Source organism: Echinops telfairi, unplaced genomic scaffold, assembly GCF_000313985.2.
Source record: "Echinops telfairi isolate 266 unplaced genomic scaffold, ASM31398v2 ScPeMD7_7409;HRSCAF=8447, whole genome shotgun sequence".
Classification (NCBI taxonomy): Eukaryota; Metazoa; Chordata; class Mammalia; order Afrosoricida; family Tenrecidae; genus Echinops; species Echinops telfairi.
In genome coordinates, this window is record NW_022111309.1 from 586,804 (window position 1) to 594,727 (window position 7,924).

Below are 7,924 nucleotides of genomic sequence, written 5' to 3' on the forward strand. Positions count from 1 at the left end.
CTATACCTGTGGGATATTGTGATGTGGGTACAAAACCATACAACTTCACTGCCTTCTAGTCAATTCTGACTCATAGAGATCTTACAGGATGGGGTATAATTGCTCCTATAGGTCTCTAAGACTGTAATTCTTATTCAAAGGTAGAAAGCCTCATCTTGCTTCTGCAGTACTTGGTAGTTGTGAACGTCTAACTTTGTGGTGAGCAGCCCAATGCATAACCTACTGTGCCACCAAGGAAGGCTCTTTGATGTGGGTAGAGAGTACTATTTGCATGTATTAGAAAGAGTACTTGTTATTGACCCAGGACCTAGAAGATCAAGATGAGCAGTTGTCTCTAATTACATGGGTCTTTCATTTTGACAGTATTTTTCAAATATTGCCCTTTAGTTTTGGGCTTACTAGAAAATATTTTTAAATTTAGCATAATCAAAGTTTTATGAGTTGTTAAAACCCCTTCTTCAAGAGTGGGGTTAACTGGAGAGGGGTGAGGGTGAAGAAATGTAAGTCAACACGGCTTTGGTAAATATCACACCAGTGTTTAATCTTCCCCCAGGTGACTCTCCTGGCCATAAAAAACAAAAGGCTAGTTCCCATTACATTAATGGCAAGTCCTGGGGACTGCTGTGTGCACTGGGGTTTTCAATGACTGATGCTTCCGAAGTTCACCTCCGGGCTTATCTTGTGAAGACCCTTCATAGTACCTAGGCACTAACACCAGAAGGTTGTGAGAATGTAGAATTGTCAACACATCTGTCAATTAGTGATCCACAGCACTGTGGGGGTCAGTACCAGAGACACAGTGCAGAAATTGGGCCTGGGCTGACACCCCCCGCCCAAACCAGGGTGTAACACAAAGGGAGTAACACAGAGCAGCAAGGGCACAAAGCAACAAAGTCCTCGAGGAATTCTGAAAATGGACTTTGGACTCAGGGGTTAGGGCTTGGTACTTCATCATGCCTGATCGGAAAACATACGGGTCCGCAGACAGACCTGGAACTATTCATAGGCTATTTTTCCCCCTTTCTTTTTTTTTTTCATGTCTGTCTAAGGCCCGATAAACAATCCCGAGGAGAAAATAATGGGATCTATGGTTCCAGGGGGGACAGGGGAGAGGAGAAATTGGGGGAAGAGAAGGGGAGAGCCAACAAACCCAGGGATAAGGGAACAACATGAGATCTAAAGTCGATGGCGAGGAGGGCATAGAATGCCTGATGGGATTTGATCAAGAGCAATGTCACCAGGAGGAAGTACAGAGAGCCAAATGAAGGTAGAACATGATAGTGGGACAGGAGGAAAGCAAAAGGAAATAGAAAAAAGAACTAGGAGACAGAAAACAGTGATAGAGGTATAAACATAGGCATGTACATATGCAAATATATGAATATATAATGATAAGGATATATATTTAAGTATTAAGGTAGCAGACGGATATTGGGCCTCTACTCAAGTCCTCCCTCAATGCAAGCACACTTTCTTCTAATAACCTGGCATTCTATGATGCTCACCTTTGTGACACGGTTGCTGAGGACAAAATGGGTGTATAAGCTAATGTGGTGAAGAAAGCTGATGGTGCTGGCTATAACAAGATATTGCATCTGGGATCTTAAAGGCTTGAAGTTAAACAAGTGGTCATCTAGCAGGCAACCAACAAGGCCACACGGAAGAAGCATACCGACCCATGTGATCACGAGGTGTCAATGGGATCAGTTATGAGGCATCAGAAGGCCTAAAACAAATAGCCATTTGATGTGAACGAGGGGTGGGTTGGAATGGAGACCCAAAGCCCATCTGTAAACAATTGGACATCCCCTCAAAGAAGGGTCACAAGGAAGGGACGAGCCAGCCAGCCAGGGTGCAATATAGCACCGACGTAACACACAACACTCCTCTAGTTCTTTAATGCTTCCTCCCCGCCACTATCATGACCCCAGTTCTATCTTACAAATCCCACTAGACCAGAGAATGTACATTGGTACAGATAAGAGCTCTTGACATACAGAATCCAGGACAGATAAACCCCTCAGGACCAATAATGAGAGTAGCGATACCAGGAGGTATGGGGAAGGTGGGGGAGAAAGGGGGAGCCAATCACAATGATTGATGTATACCGCCCCCCCCCCCAAGGGGATGAACAACAGAAACATGGGTGAAAGGAGGCAGTGGACAGTGTAAAATATGAAAATAAAAATAACTTATAAATTATCAAGGGTTCATGAGGGTGGGAGGGAGGGGCAAAAGAGGAGCTGATACTAAGGGCTGAAGTAGAAAGAAAATGTTTTGGATATGATTTTGACAACATATGTACAAATGTGCTTGATATGGTTGATGTATGGATTGTTATAAGAGTTGTAAGGGCCCCCAAGAAAATGATTTATAAAACAAAACCAAACAAAAACATTTGCCAACATCTAGGTGGTGTTGGCACATTTAATGTGCGTGGCACATTAAAATCAAATTATTTGGACTATAATGATCTGACCTGCAGTACTCCATGCAGTATTCATTGCTGTGAACACATCCAAAACTATTTGCACACGTGTGGGTACGCAGGCTGCACCAAGGCCTTCCCTCCTTAGACATTCAAGACGTAAAAGGCACATTTTCTCTCTGGTGACTCTTTGATTGTGCTAATCAAATACTGACATCTTAGCACAGGAGGTCTGCAAAGAAAAATCGTTGGATTCAACCATGTCTTAGTGCCCTTTAGCTACCGTCTGCTCAGAACTTCTTGGAGGGTGCTTTATAGTGTGCTAGTGAACACCAACACCTACAGAAACAAAACTTTATTGTTCACGCAAACTTTGTTAGCCTTTTGTCCTTCTCCTAGTTGGTGATTCTGATCTTTCTGGGAAATCTGTCGCCTTTGATTATTCTGAAGTGCTAGAAGTTGGTTGAAGCCACAGCCTCTCCATCTGAGGCCCCCTGGCTCCCAGGTATTTCCAGGCAGGGCACCACTGTGTTGAGTGTTTAAAAAGGTAAGGCCAACCTACTCTTGGTGAAACCTGTGGCCAAGGTGCTTCACAAAAAGGATATCTGAAGACCACTGTGTTTTCCGAATGGAATGGAACAGTTTGCCCTCACGGTCTGTAAAGCGTGTGTGAGTGACAAAAGGATGGGATAGTAAGTTTGGTGCATTTGGCACCACTGATTGATAATATACAATGATTTGTAAGCCAAAATTTATCTGTCATTACTGAGCACCTACTGTGAGCCAGGAACATCCACAGTGCTAATCAGTCCTATGAGATAGATATTTTTTAGCTTTTATTTAAAGGTTAGGATTACTTTGCCTGTGTGTAATTTTTACTCTGCACCTAATAGTGATTTGGGGCCATATATGTAATACCCTTATGCACTCAAGCTTCTTGTTGTGCAGTTGCTTATGACTCAGGGAGTCCTGCTGGGATAGATAGAGCCACGTCAAAGGTCTCCAAAGCTGTATGCTCATGAAAGCAGACTGCTACAGCTTTCTTCTGCAGAGTGATCGGTGAGTTCCAATCAGTGCATCTTTGGGTAACAGCTGAGCATAAGCACATGCACTAGAGTTCCTTAGACCCATTCTCTGGGACATTTATAATAAGGATATGCATTCCATAGGCAATAAAATAAGAGATATGCATTCTGGGACATTTATAATAAGGATATGCATTCCATAGGCAATAAAATATATCAGAAACCCAATAAAGAAGTGAAACTTTGCTATTTGCAGATGATAGGATTTTATATATTGAGATTCCCAAGGGGTCCACAGTAGGATTACTGGAAACAATAGAGGAATTTGGTAGTAAAGCAGGATATGAGATTAACAAGCAGAAATCAAATGGATTCCTATATATCAGTGGTGGGACCGCTGAAAAAGACATCAAGGAATACCATTCACAGAAGCCATGCAGCAGCTGAAGTGCTTGGGAATAAACTTAACCAAAAAACTAAAGACCTGTATGAAGAAAACTACAGAACATTACTATCAGAAACCTGAAGGGATCTACACAAATAGAAGAACATCCCGTCTTTGTGAATTGGAAGACTCAAATTTTTGAGTATTTGAAGACAAAAAAATGTCAGTGTTACCTAAAGTAATCTATAAATTCAATGCAATCCTGGTCCAAATCTCAGCATCATTCTTCAGAGAAATGGGAAAAACGATCACCAACTTCATATGGAGGGGTAAGAAGCCCAGGATAGGCGCAAACTTCTCAAAAGCAAGAACAAAGTAGGTGGTCTTGCTCTACTTGACCTCAACACCCACTATACAGTCCCAGTTGTCAGAACAGCCTGGTACTGGTCTAATGATAGAAACACAGACCAATAGGTCAGGACAGGAAACCTAGAAATAAAAACATTTGCATATAGACAACTAATTTTCAACAAAGGCCCTGAAAGCATTAACTGGGAAGCAGATGCTCTCACTAATAAATGGTGTTGGAAAAATTGGATATCCACCTGCAGAAGAATGAAACAAGACCTGTATCTCACCCCATGCACACAGGTGGATCAAAGACGTGAATGTAAAGCCCAAAGCTATCAGGATCATTGATGAGAAAATCGGGAAAAATCTAAGTGCCCTAGTGCAGGAAATATCCACGCTAATAGAGATAACAAAGTTTAACACACTCTGGAAGACAAAATAAGATGAGTGGGACCTATTAAAAATAAAACACTTCAGTATATTGTAGGACTTAGTTAAGAGAATAAAAAGATAGCCCACAGACTGGGAAAATATATTTAATAACAGACCAAGGGCTAATTACTAAAATCTACAGTATATTACAAGTCTACAAGAAGAAAAAATACTAATGACCCCCTGAAAAGGTGGGTGAAGGACTTGAACAGACAATTCACAAAGGATGACATTTGAACCACGAGGACATACCACCCATAACTGTAGCCCCCCCACCACCACCACATTTTTTTAAATTGGAACACTTATCCACTCCTGGTAGTTGAGTAGATATGTACAACCGCTGTGGAAGGCAATACCTAAAACAGATGACACTTGAAATACCACATGATCCAGCAATACCATTACTGGGCATATATCCAAAGGAAATAAGAAGCAGATCACAAACAGATGTTTGAACTCTCATGTTCATCACAGCACTGTTTACAATAGCAAGAAGCTGGAAACAACCTAACTTTCCACCAGTAGATGATTGGACAAAGAAACTCTAGAATGTACACACGATGGATATTACACATCCCTGAAAAATAGCGATGAATCCAAGAAACACCTCAACACATGGAAGTCATAATTCTCAGGGAAATTAGTCAAGCACAATAGGACAAATCCTGTATTGAGCAGGAAAATGGGCACAAGCCCAGGCTTGTAGGGCATCCAGGCTATTGACTGTGGGGCCAGACAGGCTGATAGAGAGCCTGACCGGTATTAAGGAAACACACACATTCTGCTCCAGGTAAGCATTTTGAGTAGGTAAGTATTTAGAAACACACCAGGCCAGAGGGCACCTCACTTTAGCAGGGATCAAATGATCAAGGGAGGAAAAAGGGGCTATATAATGTACGCTGACATGTATTTATATGATGAGGTCCCCCAGGCAGGTCGACAACTCTATCAGAGGGAGGAAGGATACAGATAGAAAAAACAATGCAGGAAAGGGGACACGGAGCAAACGTGTCTGGGGGAACACAGTGGCATGTTTGTTGGTAGGAAAAGAGTGGGGACTGACTTCGAGGTCTGGGGAAGAATGACTGACAATGCTTTGGGGGACACTAGGCAGGGGGTGCCTTTGGGGACATGCATCAGATGGACCACGTTGATGTTGGCTTCTGATTGCATCCTGGGGACCCAGGCCGGGTCATGGTGCATTGGGACACTGAATCCTGGGTCTTCAAGGCACACAGCATGCTCCAGAGGCTGCCCCAATGAGATTTCACACAGGAATTCCACTGGGTGAATTGGTACATCAATGCCCTACATGGTATATTAAGATTTGCATTTTTCTGCCAAACCTGTGATGATCATTCTGAAATATTTGTTTTTTGCTCATATCAGGGTATTTCTTAGAGGTGCTAGGGAATGGGGAATTACCCTATTGAAATTGTGAAATACATTTTTCTGGTTTTTGGTTAATGAACCCCAGGGTTGATGAACCTATATGGATAGCAAGTAGAACAAGTGTATCAGAGTGGGGTGCAGAGAAGGAGTGACAAAGGGATGTGATGTCAAGGAACCCAGGAAGCTATAGGATGTTTTGGAAATGATTATAGAAGCAATGGTACAATTCTGCTCCACGAGATTGAACGACGCAATCACATGACATTTGGGTTAATTCCCAAGTAAGGATAAATTAAAAGACTAAACAAACAAATAAAGATCCAGGGATGGCTTGGGGGCTCACACTAAATCCCAGCTCCAACTTAAGAACAATTGGCTCTTACATCATGACCCTGCTTGATACTCACCCACAGAGAGGGAACATGGAGGAGAGGGGTACCATAGCAAAATGTGGTGAAGAAATAAAAGGATGCCCAGCTAGCAGACAAAATAGCATCGGGGGTCTTAGAGGCTTGTCTCCTAACCAGCAGCCATCTAAGTGAGATGTTCACCAAGTCCACATAGAAGAAGCACACCATCATTAGTCACCAAAGGATTGTGAAGCACATAACTGACGTTGAAAGATGGGATTAGTATCAGAGCCTAAAGTCTGAGAATTTGATTTGCAGAAGGCTATGCATCACAGTGGGAACCCAAGGTTCATCGGTGGAACTCTACAGGAAATAAGCCCCACTGAACTCCCTCTATCTACAGTTGAGGATAGGAGGAAAGAGGTCACTAAAGGGAGGGCATTGGTGAGCTGAGTAAGGCTGACTTGAACAGTTAAAACTAATCAGATTCCAACCTAGGATGCACACCAGACCTGATCTCATTTTTAAAATCTTATGTATTTCGGGGTTGTATTGTTTAGTTTGGTTTTTGATTGTGCATATTAGGGGGTATCTTAGAAGGGTTATGTCATTGTGGGGGTCACCCTCTTGAAGTTGTGGTATATGTTTTTTTGTTTGTTTGTTTGTTTGTTTTCCATTTTTGGTGTATGAAAACCAGGACTGATGAACCTGTGGAGTCAGTAAGTTCAATAACGGTTTGGGGGGAAAGGGGGGCACCGAGGGGGTGGTGGGGTGAAGAGGTGTTGTTGTCAAGGGGTCTGTATAGAAAAAGAATGTTTGGAAACCGATTGTTGTAACAAATGTACAATTCTGCTGGATGTGATTGAATATGGAATGATTTGATATATGACTTAATCCCAATCAAAAAGAAAGAAAAAACCCCAAGGTATCTTTACTTTGGTGACAGCCAACCCAAAAACTAGTCATCAGGTATTTCTGCTGCTAATTGGTATAAAACAACTAGTCATTAGGTGGAAGCTGCTGTTAACTAGTATTAAATTACAAATGTTGTCAAGAGCATTTCCATCAGAAATGCAAGGACCACTGTTAAGATACCAGCTTTTGGTGACTCACCTTGAAGGCTCACTCACAGCTCTGGCTTTCGAAGGGATGGTGGGCTGTGTTAGGAATCTGGAAAGGAGAGTCTGTGATTCTGTGTTACCACCAGGAGTGTAAGCTGACTGGCTGCAGCCATGCTGATCACAGCACCGAGGTCTCTCATGATAATCCTTGACCTTGATCGCCTCTTACCTGTGAAAGGCTGTTTTAGGTAGGCAGCCACATGTTCTCTTTCAGTTCACCTGATGAAGAGAAAATGTTAATAGAGTATGTTTGGAGACGGCAGCTCTTCTCCAATCTTGTAGGGATAGCTGGAAATCGGGGGATTACATCCTGCTCTTTAGTGGTGGACTTTTTTTTTTTAAATCAATTTATTGGGGCTCATAAAATTCATCACAATACATAGATCAATTGTGTAGAGCACATCTATACATTTGTTGCCCTCATCATTCCCAAAATT

The 7,924-nt window shown here is 42.3% G+C and overlaps 1 protein-coding gene across 1 annotated transcript in view; it reads left to right on the forward strand.

Moving 5' to 3' along the window:
• The window catches only part of ADAMTS17 (ADAM metallopeptidase with thrombospondin type 1 motif 17), a 432,408-nt gene that overhangs the window by 168,075 nt on the left and 256,409 nt on the right, over positions 1 to 7,924 (forward strand). The window lies entirely within an intron of this gene.